Source organism: Phocoena phocoena, chromosome X (genome assembly GCF_963924675.1).
Source record: "Phocoena phocoena chromosome X, mPhoPho1.1, whole genome shotgun sequence".
In the NCBI taxonomy this organism is placed as follows: Eukaryota; Metazoa; Chordata; class Mammalia; order Artiodactyla; family Phocoenidae; genus Phocoena; species Phocoena phocoena.
The window spans coordinates 96,012,307-96,025,375 of record NC_089240.1 but is presented as its reverse complement, the minus strand read 5'-3'; positions in this window follow the sequence as shown (position 1 = coordinate 96,025,375).

The following is a 13,069-nucleotide window of genomic DNA, read 5'->3' as shown; positions in this document are numbered from 1 at the left end:
GAAGAAAGAAATGAAAACAAACAGACATAGAAACCCCAAGACAAATCACAAAAACAAAAACAAGCAAAGAGCAACAATTAAAAACAAAGAAACAAACAAATGAACAGACAACAAAACTCCAAATGATAAAAGCAAAACCAAGCAATAACAAAGACAAAAAAACACAAAGAAACACACACACATACAAAATAAGAAAAAAGAAGAAAAATAGAGAAAACAAAAAACAAGAGACCAACTAGACCAAAAAAGAATCCCAAATGAAATGGAAGAATTAAAAACAAAACAAAAACAAAAAATAAAAGCAGAATGCAAACTGAAGGAATAAGCAAAGAAAATAAAACACACACAAAAGTGATTTTTAAAAGATTTAAAAATATAAGAACAAAAAAAAAAAGAACAAATAGAACAAAGGAAAGAAAAAGGAAAAACACAGAACAACTAAATAGTAATGTAGAAATAGAAATATTAAAAAATTTAAAAGACTAAATAAAAATAAAAACAAATAACAAAAAAATAACAGAACAAAACATAAACAAAATCATAATAATTATATTTTCCTGGGGTCTCAGCTGTCAGTGTCCTTGCCCCCACCGTGAGTCACAGCCAACCTCTGCCTCCCCAGGAGGTCCTTCAAAACCTCTATGTAGGTCTCTGGTCCCTCTGTGGGCACTGTGGGAGCAGCCCACTTTCTAATTCCCTCCTTAAAGCAGAGTTAGCATAGGAGACCTTATTTGCAATTTTCTACCGTTTGGTGGCTGCATAAGGGAATGGTCTCTAGTTTGCCTGAATCAGAGGTCAGATGAGGAATAACAGCATAGTTTAGATCTCAGATCAGAAAAGCTGCAGAAAATTGCACTCATGGTTTATGTAAGAGGCAGGGGGACTACAGATCAGTGAAACCTGGGGCAAGAGATTACAGGTAGAGGAATACAGTAGAACATCGAAAGCACCAAGGAGAAGCTGGAGTGAGACTCTGCAAAACTAAGACATTCAAAGCAGTCATGGACACAAGGTAATCAAAAAAGCCACACATAGGACCAGACAAGATGCATGACCAGAGAAGACTTGAGAAGACCTTAAGCCTTTATCCCAGACTGATCCCGTTTCAGAACATGTTCTGCTAATTAGTGAAGGTCTTTCCCTGTACAGAGCCAGTCTGAGAAGTCTGAGGGAAGTGGATGATTTTTTAACATAGACAATTTGCAACAACAACAACAAAATCCACAAGGCATATAGATAAACAAGAAAACATAGCACATTCAAAGGAAGAAAGTAACATGGCAGTAGTTATCCCTGAAGAAACACAAGCATCAAACATACTAGACAAAAGTTATAAAATAATTGTCTTAAACATACTAAAAAATATAAAGAAAAAATGGACAAAGAGCTAGAGGAAATCAGGCAAACTATATGTGAACAAAATAAAAATATTAGCAAAGAGAAATTATAAAAAGGAACCAAATAGATATTCTGGTATAGAAATACACAATAACTGAATTGAAAAATTCACCAGTGGGGTTCAAGAGTAGACTAAAACAGGCAGAAGAAATAATAATATACTTGAAGACAGGACATTTGAAATTACTGAGTCTGAGGAGCAAAAAGAAAAATAAAGATGGAAGAAAAGTCAAAAAGTTCTAAGGGACTTATTGGACACTATCAAGAAGACCAATATATAAATTACGGTATTCCCAGGAGAAGAAAGAAAAAAAAAAGCAAAGATTATTTGAAGAAATAAATATACAAATAATTACAAATCTATATTGATGAGTACATGATATATAAATATGTAAGTTGTGACATCAATAATGTAAAGTGGGCAAAGGCAGAGGAGTAGTGTTTGTATGTGATTGAAGTTAAGTTGGCATAAATTTAAAGTAGATTGATATAACCTTAGGATGTTTTATGTAATCCCCCATAGTAGCCACAAAGAAAATATCTATACAATACTCACAAAAGGGAATCAAAATGTGTCATTACAAAAAGAAATCAAGTAAACACAAGGAAAAGCAGTAAGGTGGGATATGAAGGACAAAGAGCTGTAAAACATACAGAAAATAAATAACAAAACAGCAATAGTTCTTCCCATCAGTAATTACTTTAAATGTCAATGAATTAAACTCCCTAATCAAAAGACATAGACTGACAGAAAGGATTTTTAAAAGCATTATTTAACAATACGCTGTATACAAGAGATGCACTTTAGACATAAAATCACTTTTAGATATAAAATGTAAGTTGAAAGTAACAGAATGGAAAAACATATTCTTTGCAAATAGTAACTAAAAGAGACCAGGAATGGATGTATTCACATCAGACAAAGAGACTTTATGTCAAAAACTGTTAAAAGAATCAAAGATGGACATTATATGGTGATAACAGGTTAACTTAACAAGCTATAACAGTTATAATAATATTGATATATGCACTGAACATCGGGGCTCCTAAATATATGAGAAATTTGAAGCAAGAAATAGAAACCTCTACAATAATAGTAGGAGGCTTTAGTACACCGCTTTCAATAATGAATACAACAGCCAGAGAGAAGATATATTAGGAAAGAGATAACATTAACAACACCATAGACCAATTAGCTTAACAGATATATATAGAACACTCCACCCCAAAGCAGCAGAATAGACATTTTTCTCAAGTATACATGGATCATTCTCCAGGAAAAGCTATGTCTTAGTCCACAAAACAGGTTTTCATAAATTTTAAAAGATTAAAATAATACACAGTACCTTTTTCTGATCAAAATGGAATGAAACTAGAAATCAATAGGAGAAAGAAAACTAGAAAATGTACAAATATGTGGAACTTAAACAACACACTATTAAACAACCAATATGTCAAAGAAGAAATCACAATGGAGATTAGAAAATATCTTGACACAAATGAAAATGTAACATTCCAAAACTTATGGGGTGTAGGAAAAACAGTGCCATGAGAGAAATTTATACCATTAAAAGCTATATTAAATAAGAAGAATGATCCCAAATTAAGTAACTTTATGCTTTAAGGGAACAGGAAAATAACAAACCAAATCCAAGGTTAGCAGCAAGAAGGAAATAGTAAAATTAGAAAAGAGATAAACAAAATAGAGAATACAAAAGCAGTAGAGAAAATCAACAAGAGCAAGAGTTGGTTCTTCAACAAGTTTGACAAAATTGACAAAGCTTCAGCTGGATTGACTAAACATATTAGAGAAGATGCAAATAACTAAAACCGGAAATGAAAAAGGGGATATTACTACCAACCATATAGAATTAAAAATTATACAAAAGTACTATGAACAATTATATGCCAAAACTTTCATCACTTAGATGAAATGGACAAATTTCTAGAAACATGCAACCTACCAAAATTGAATAATAAAGAAATATAAAATCTGAGTAAACTTATAACTAGTAAGGAGAGTTAATTAGTAGCAAAAACCTCCCAACAAAGAACAGTCCATGACCAGATGGATTCACTGCTGAATTCTACTAAACATGTAAAGAAATATTAACACCAGTTATTCTTGAACTCTTCAAAATATTCAAAATATTTAATATTCAAAATATTGAAAAGAAGGGAACACTCCCTAACTCATTCTATAATGCTAGAATTACCCTGATACTGAATTCAAATAAACTGACACTATAAGAAAACTACAGACCTATATCACTTATGAATAGGGATACAAAACTTTTTAACAAGGTACTACCAAACAGAATTCAGCAGCATATTAAAAGGAGTGTTTCGTGATTAAGTTATTCAAAAAATAAGCATATAATTGCCATATGATCCAGAAATTCCACTTCTGCATATATATCCCAAAATACTGAAAACAGAGACGTGAACAGATATTTATATACTAATGCTTAAACATCATCATTCTTAATAGCCATAAGGTGGAAACAACCGAAATATTCATTGATGGATGAATGGATAAATAATAGGTGATATATACATACAATGGAGTATTATTCAGCCTTATAAAAGAACGTAATTCTGACATATGCTACAACATGGGTGAACCTTGAAAACATAAATTGAAATAAGCAAGACACAAAAGGACACATATTGTGTGATTGCAGTTATATAAGGTACCTAGAGTAGTGGTAGAATCGTCATTATCTGGAAGTGGGGCAGGAGCATTAGAGAATGAGGAGTTATTTTTAATGGGTACAGAATTTACAACTGGGAAGATGAAAAAATTCTGGAGATGGATGGTGGTGATGTTTGCACACCAATATGAATGTACTTAATGTCACTGATCTGTACAGCTAAAAATGGTTAAATGGTAAATTTTATGTTATATATTTTACTAAATCAAGGTAAATTTTGTATACATTTAAATGCCAAGATTTTAAGATAGTAGTTTGATGACTTCTGCCAAATGTATTCACACATGTAAACAGCTATCCAATCAAAAGAAAAACAATTTTCTTTACTCCAGAAAATTACTTTTTTTCCCCACTCCAGGCAATCATCACCATCACCACATAAACAGCCACTTTTCTTATTTCTACTATCTTATATTCATTTTGGTTGCTTTTGAGCTCCATATAAATAAAATAATACTATATTAATTTTTTATGACTGACTTCTTTTTCTTACCAAGTTATTATAAAATTAATCCATATTTTTGTGCTTGCCCATGTATCATTTTTGAAATTACACAGTAAATTTAATTGTGTGGATATAACACAATTTGTATATTGATTCGAATCATTTATGGACATTTTGTGTTATTTCCAATTTTAGGCTATTATGAATAAAGTTATTACAAAAAGTCCTGTAAAATGTTTTTTGGATGAATACTATCCTTCTTTTTGGATAAATTCCCAGGTGTGGAATTATTTGGTCATAGAGTAGGTTTGTTTCATGTGATAATAAACCACCCATTTTACAAAGTCATTATATCATTTTACACAACAATGTGAGTTCCCGTTGCTCCATATCTTGGCCAACATTTGAAGTTGTCAGTCTTTAATTTTAGCCTTTCTAGTGAGTGTGTAGTCATATTTCATTGTGGTTTTAGTTGCATTTCCGTGATGAATAAATATGTAGAGTACCTCTCTGTTTAATGGGCATTCTCTGGTATACTGAATGCTCAAAACTTTTGTCTATTTTAATCATGTTGTTTATCTTCTTAACCGAATTTTAAGACTTTATTATATATTCTGTATGAAAGACTTTTACTCCAGTATATTATATTGAAAGCCCTCTACTCTTCTCTCTCATATATGTGTTATATGTAATATATGACATTAAATATATATTAAATGTATTTTTATATTAAATTCACACAGCTTGATTTTCCATTTTCATGAGAAGATTTTAATTTTGATGAAGTCTAATATATTTTTATAATTTTTATGGTTAATGTGTCTCCTGGTAGGTCTCTGGTTGTGCATAACTGTTCATGGAATTAGTGCTGCTGGTGTAGTGGTTTCATGCAAGATTCCCATAACTGCTCATGGACTGTGCTGAGAAAGATTGGATCTGAGTCACAGAACTGTTTCAGAAAAAGTTTATCTGGTCTGCCTCCAGGGGAACTAGTAGACATGTCTCCCAGTGGTCCTGGGTTTGGTGGTACTGCTTCCAGACCACTGTGGGGAGGGGCTGAAAATGAGTCACAGAGTTGTTTCAAGATCTGTCAGACTAACGTTGGCTAGCCTGTCTCTGTAGGCACTGACAGACATGTTCCCTGAGGCATTCTTCCTGGCAGAACAGCTTGCAGACTATGGCTGGGAGGGGTTAGAGCTGAATATAAGGCCATTACAGGATCTCCAGAGGGATAAATGGGAATGCCTTCCACTGGGTCCCTGGGCTGGCAGGACTGCTCATGAATGACAGCTGAGAGGGGCTGGAGTCCAGTTACAATACTGTTTCAAAATATACAGTCAGAATGAGTTTGGTGGGCTTGTCTCCAAGGCCTCGTGGACTGCAGCCAAGAGGGACTATTTCAGGACTAAGGGCTGAAGTCTATGGGTCTGTTACCTGAGACCCAGGTGTGGCTCTTTCTATGGCCCTTGGTGTATGGAGCTGGTGGCAAGACCAAAGTCAAACAGTGAGGGAAGGGGTTGGCTATAGTTGAGTCTACAGGAGTATGGAGTTGTTTATGGGTCTGTAGTCAGGACCACCGTTGACAAGTCAGCCACCTGAATGTAGGCCTGCCTTCTTAAAATGGCCTTTCTTGGTCTTGGTCTCCACTGAGGTTTCACAATCTCCTACCTGGACCCCAAACCTCCCACGAAGGCATTTTTTCCATAGACAGCTGATAAATTATTATTGCCGAGGGAGAATACGAGCAGGAGAGCTCCTATTCTGCCATCTGGCTCTCAAATTCCCTAAATTTTAGTCTCACTAGACATGTGTCCCTGTGCTATGATCTCCACAGGTGTTTCTTACTTCCCTTGCCTCCTCCTACTTTGGAGATACAGAAAGATTCGAGTAAGTTGGAGTTTGGGAAACACCTTTCCCCCAAGTTAGATAAGATTCTCAGGTTATAGTCTTTTTCTCTGGATTGTAGGCCTCTATTATAGAGAATGCTCTGGTAGTATTTCACAAGAATTGCTCTTTCTCTCCCCCTACTGGAGACATGAAGGGATCTTTTTGTCCTCTTCTCTCTAAGAACATGATGGTTTTGATGGCTATAGCTAATAGTACTGTATTGTATACCTGAAAGAGGTTAAGAAAGTAGACCTTAAAAGTTTTTATCACAAGAAAAATATTATAACTATGTATACTGATTAATATTCACTGAACTTATTCTGGTAATCATTTCACAATACATACATATGTCAAATCATTATGTTGTACAGCTAAAAAAATACAATGTTATGTTCAATTATCTCTCACTTGAAAAAGGAAAAAGTGCAATTCCTATCAAAATACCAATGGCATTTTTCACAAAAGTAGAATAATTCTAAAATTTGTATGGAAACACAAAAGATCCTAAATTGCAAAAGCAAGCGTGAGAAAGAAGAACAGAGCTAGAGGTATCATGCTCCCTGACTCCAGACTATACTACAAAGCTACATCCATCTAAGCAGTATGGAACTGGCACCAAAAAAATATACACATAGATCAATGGAACAGAATAGAGATCCTAGAAATAAGCCCATGCACATATGATCAATTAATCTATAACAAAGGAGACAACAATATACAATGGGGAAAAGAAGTCTCTTCAATAAGTGGTGCTGGGAAAACTGGACAGCTACATGTAAAAGAATGAAATTAGAACATTCTCTAACACCATATAAAAAATAAACTCAAAATGGATTAAAGACCTAAATGTAAGGCCTAAAACAATAAGAAACCATAAGAAAACATATGTAAGAAACCATAAAACTCCTAGAAGATAACACAGGCAGAAAACTCTTTGACTTAAATTGTAGCAATATTGTTTTGGATCTGTCTCCTAAGGCAAAGGAGAGGGTTTAAAAAGAAAATGTGTGCTTTATAAATATAAAGGATTATTTTAATGTCTCATAGATATAAATCTCACTGCAAAAGTAAAAGCACACGTGTTATAAATAGTAATGAACAAATGCCACACCCAACAATATCTAGCTACATATTAAAAGATGTTAAGACAAACCATCATGTAGGGGGTAAGAAGTCTGAATTCTAAACAAAAAAAATCGAGTAACAAACTTCAGATCTCATAAATTCTCTCTTTGTTTCTGCTACTCAATCTTTTCCAAATTTATTTCCAGGGGAAAAAAATGCATGTATACTACAACAGAGATATTAACTTAAATTTCCATTTTAATAACATAAAAAGTCAACATTAGTCTAAGTTTATGAAAAACAGCTTCATACTTGACTTGGTACATTTGTTCCAATGAGATCTGTCTAAAAGTATTAAGTTTTAAAGTAAACAGATTTGTTCAAGATGGCAGAGTAGAAGGAGGTGTGCTCACTCCCTCTTGCAAGAATACTGGAATCGCAACTAACTGCTGAACAATCACTGACAGGAAAACACTGGAACTCACCAAAAACGATACCCCACATCCAAAGACAAAGGAAAAGCCACGGTGAGATGGTAGGAGGGGCACAATCACAATAAAATCAAATCCCATAACCACTGGGTGGGTGACTCACAAACTGGAGAACAATTACACCACAGAAGTCCACCCACTGGAGTGAAGGTTCTGAGCCCCACGTCAGGCTTCCCAACCATTCAGTCTGGCAAAGGGAGGAGGAATTCCCAGAGAATCAGACTTTGAAGGCTAGCAGGATTTGACTGCAGGACTTTGACAGGACTGGGGGAAACAGAGACTCCACTCTTGGAGGGCACACACAAAGTAGTGTGCACATCAGGACCCAGGGGAAGGAGCAGTGACCCCACAGGACACTGAACCAGGCCTACCTGCTAGTGTTGGAGGGTCTCCTGCAGAGGCGGGGCATGGCTGTGGCTCACCGCAGGGACAAGGACACTGGCAGCAGAAGGTCTGGGAAGTACTCCTTGGCATGATCCCTTCCAGAGACCATGATTAGCCCCACCAAAGACCCTGTAGCTTCCAGCGTTGGGTCAACTCAGGCCAAGCAACCAACAGGGAAGGAACTCAGCTACACCCATCAGCAGACAAGCAGATTAAAGTTTTACTCAGTCCTGCTCACCAGAGCAACAGCCAGCTCTACCCACCACCAGTCTAACCCATCAGGAAGTTTGCACAAGCCTCTTAGACAGCCTCATCTACCAGAGGGCAGGCAGCAGAAGCAAGAATAACTACAATCCTGCAGCCTGTGGAATGAATACCACATTCACAGAAAGATAAACAACATGAAAAGACAGAGGACTATGAACCAGATGGAGGAACAAGATAAAACCCCAGAAAAACAACTAAACGAAGTGGAGATAGGCAACCTTCCAGAAAAAGAATTCAGAATATTGATAGTGAAGATGATCCAGGACCTCGGAAAAAGAATGGAGGCAAAGATTGAGAAGATGCAAGAAAGGTTTAACAAAGACCTAGAAGAATTAAAGAACAGACACCTGGAAGAATTAAAGAACAGAGATGAACAATACAATACCTGAAATGAAAACTACACTAGAAGGAATCAATAGTAGAATAACTGAAGCAGAAGAACGGATAAGTGACCTGGAAGACAGAATGGTGGAATTCACTGCCATGGAACAGAATAAAGAAAAAAGAAGGAAAAGAAATGAAGACAGCCTAAGAGACCTCTGGGACAACATTAAACACAACAACATTCACATTATAGGGGTCCCAGAAGGAGAAGAGAGAGAGAAAGAACCGGAGAAAATATTTGAAGAGATTATAGTTGAAAACTTCCCTAACATGGATAAGGAAATAGCCACCCATGTCCAGGAAGCACAGAGAGCCCCATACAGGATAAACCCAAGGAGAAACACGCCGAGACACATAGTAATCAAACTGACAAAAATTAAAGACAAAGAAAAATTACTGAAACCAGCAAGGGAAAAATGACAAATAAAGTAAAAGGGAACTCCCATAAGGTTAACAGCTGATTTCTCAGCAGAAACTCTACAAGCAAGAAGGGAGTGGCATGATATATTTAAAGGGAAGAAAGAGAAGAACCTACAACCAAGATTACTCTACCTGCCAAGGATGTCACTCAGATTTGACAGAGAAATCAAAAGCTTTACAGACAAGCAAAAGCTAAGAGAATTCAGCACCAGGAAACCAGCTCTACAACAAATGCTAAAGGAACTTCTGTAAGTGAGAAACACAAGAGAAGAAAAGGACCTACAAAAACAAACCCATAACAATTAAGAAAATGGTAATAGGAAAAGACATATCGATAATTACTTTAAACCCAATTTAAAAATGGGCAGTAGACCTAAAGAGACATTTCTTCAAAGAAGACATACAGATGGCCAACAAACATATTGAAAGCTGCTCAACATCACTAATTATTAGAGAAATGCAAATCAAAACTACAATGAGGTATCACCTCACACAAGTTAGAATGGGCAACATCAGAACATCTACAAACAACAAATGCTGGAGAGGGTGTGGAGAAAAGGGAACCCTCTAGCACTGTCTGTGGGAATGTAAATTGATACAGCCACTATGGAGAACAGTATGGAGGTTCCATTAAAAACTAAAAATAGAATTATTGTATGACCCAGCAATCCCACTACTGGGCATATGCCAAGAGAAAACCATAATTCAGAAGACATATGCACCCCAATGTTCATTGCAGCACTATTTACAATTGCCATGTCATATAAGCAACCTAAATGCCCATCAACAGATGAATGGATAAAGAAGATGTTGTACGTATATACAGTGGAATATTACTCAGCCATAAAAAGGAATGAAATTGGGTCATTTGTAGAGACGTGGATGGACCTAGAGACTGTCATACAGAGTGAAGTCAGAAAGAGAAAAACAAATATCGTATATTAATCCATATATGTGGAATCTAGAAAAATGGTACAGATGAACTGTTTTGCAAGGCAGAAATAGAGACACAGATGTAGAGAACAAACGTATGGACACCAAAGGAGGAAAGTTGGGGTGGGGGAGGTGGTGATGGTGGTAGGATGAATCTGTAGACTTGGGATTGACATATATCCACTAATATGTATAAAATAGATAACTAATAAGAATCTGCTGTATAAAGAAAAAGAACCTTCTGTATAGCACAGGGAACTCTACTCAACAGTCTCTAATGACTTATATAGGAATAGAATATAAAAAAGAGTGGATATATGTATATGTATAACTGATTCACTTTACTGTATAGCAGAAACTAACACAACACTGTAAATCAACTATAGTCCAATACAAAATAATTAAAAAATAAAATAGGGCTTCCCTGGTGGCGCAGTGGTTGAGGGTCCGCCTGCCAATGCAGGGGACGCAGGTTCGTGCCCCGGTCCGGGAAGATCCCACATGCCGCAGAGCGGCTGGGCCCGTGAGCCATGGCCGCTGAGCCTGCGTGTCCGGAGCCTGTGCTCCGCAACGGGAGAGGCCACAACAGTGAGAGGCCCGCGTACCAAAAAAAATAAATAAATAAAAATAAAATAAAATAAAATAAAATAAACATAACAATAGTTATCCCTGTAAATTAACAAATACAAATGGTGGCTAAATCTGATTAAGAATCAGAAGACGAGGCCTCTGCATCTTTAGTTTAGACTTCAGTTCTACAGTTAAATTTATTTGATGACTTCCATAAGTCCTACTGTTGAAATTTTCCTAATTATCCCTATTTTTTTTTTTGCCCAAAGAACATCCACTCCTAACTCCCTTAAGAATTCCTCATAAAAACATGATTCTTTGAGTTTCTGCATATTCAAAACTGCTTGTTTGTAGCTCTTATAACTGAAAGACAACTTGGTTGGATATAAAATCCTTGGCTTTTAAGTGCTTTCCTAGGTGGTCCTGAAGCTCTTGTGTCACTGTCTTCTGGCATAAGTTCCTCTGTGAATAAGACTGACACCAATCTGATGTTTTTCTCTTTGTATCAATCTTTTTGTCTAAATGCCCAAAGCAAGTTTCTTTCTTTAAAGTCCAACAATTTTTAAAGATATATGCTAGCACTGACCATCCTGATTCAATTCTCCATGTAAGAAAACATTCACACCTTCTTAGTTTCAGGAATTAAATTATATATATTTATACACACATACACACATACACGCATACACACACACACACACACACACACAAACATCCTAAGTGACCAGCTCTTAAGAGTTGCCACAAAGTGAGCACTGCAATATAATCACCATTCTAAATAAGATATAAAACTTTCTTCCTTTGTCCATTCCTAGGTGTTACTCCTACCCAGGGCAAAAACTCTCAGTCACTACTGCCCACTAAAGATAACTACTCTTATGGCTTCTATTCTTGTATGTTTGTTTTCTTTTATTCAGCATTTTATCTGTGGGATTCATCCAAAACATGAAGCAGTAGTTGATTCCTGCTCACTGTGTATTTCACTGTCTGAAATACTCCACAATTTATCCATTCCACCCCAGTCAATCATTTGTATTTTTCAACTTCATGGTTACTACAAATGTCATTGTAAACATTTGTCTATATTCAGCACAAAAATGTATGCATTTCTTTTTGATATGTGCCTAGAAGTAGAATTGTTTGGGCACAGGATATGCATATGTTCAGTTTTATAGATAATGTCCAAGGGTTTTCAAAGTGGTTGTACTAATACCTAGTAATCCTTGTCATCATTTGATATTTTGAGGTTTTTGTTTTCTTCTTTGTTTTGCCATTCTAGTGGGTGTGTAGTATATTCTCAAGGTATATTAATTTTCATTTCAATAATGACTCCGATCAAGTGTGATGTGTTGCTCTAGTTTCTTTTACACAGATACTTTTAAATTAAATTGAAGAATTTCTCTTCTATTCCTACTATTCTAATAGTTTTTACCCCACATGAATATTAATTTTTACTAAAATGTTTTTCTGCATATATTAAAATCATCTTATTTTTCTCTCATTTATTTTGTTAACATGATTAATTAATTATGTTAGTTCCCTCATCAAAATCCTCCAGTGGTTTCCCATTGTCCACAGAAGTTTTATCAGGTTAGATCTCCCAAATTTTCTGTGGGTTTTGGATGGACTCTTACTGTTTCTTAAATGCATTTCTTCCAACTTGGTATTAAGTCTTATAATTATAATCATTCTAGTAGGTGATAATGCTAACCCACTATGGTTTTAATTTTTATTTTCTTAATGACTTATGTGGACTACTTTTTCTGATGCTTATTGGTTATTTGTATATCTTCTTTATGAATTGTCTGTTCCAAGTATTTTACCCTTTTTTGTTGGGTTCTTCTTTCCTTATCTATTACCTTGACAAGTTTATGCCCAATTAGCATTATTTATTACTTAAAAGCTTGAAAGAAGTCACCAATCAAGCCATTTGGACTTAGAATTTTATTTAGGGGTAGGTATTTTTAACAATGAATTCAACTACTTTAATAGATATAGCACTATTCAGACTTTATATATCTTCTTGTCTGTTTTGGTAAGTTACATTTTTCAGGATGATATGGACTTTAACTCATTTATCTTATTTATTTACCTAAAGTTGTTTTCACTAT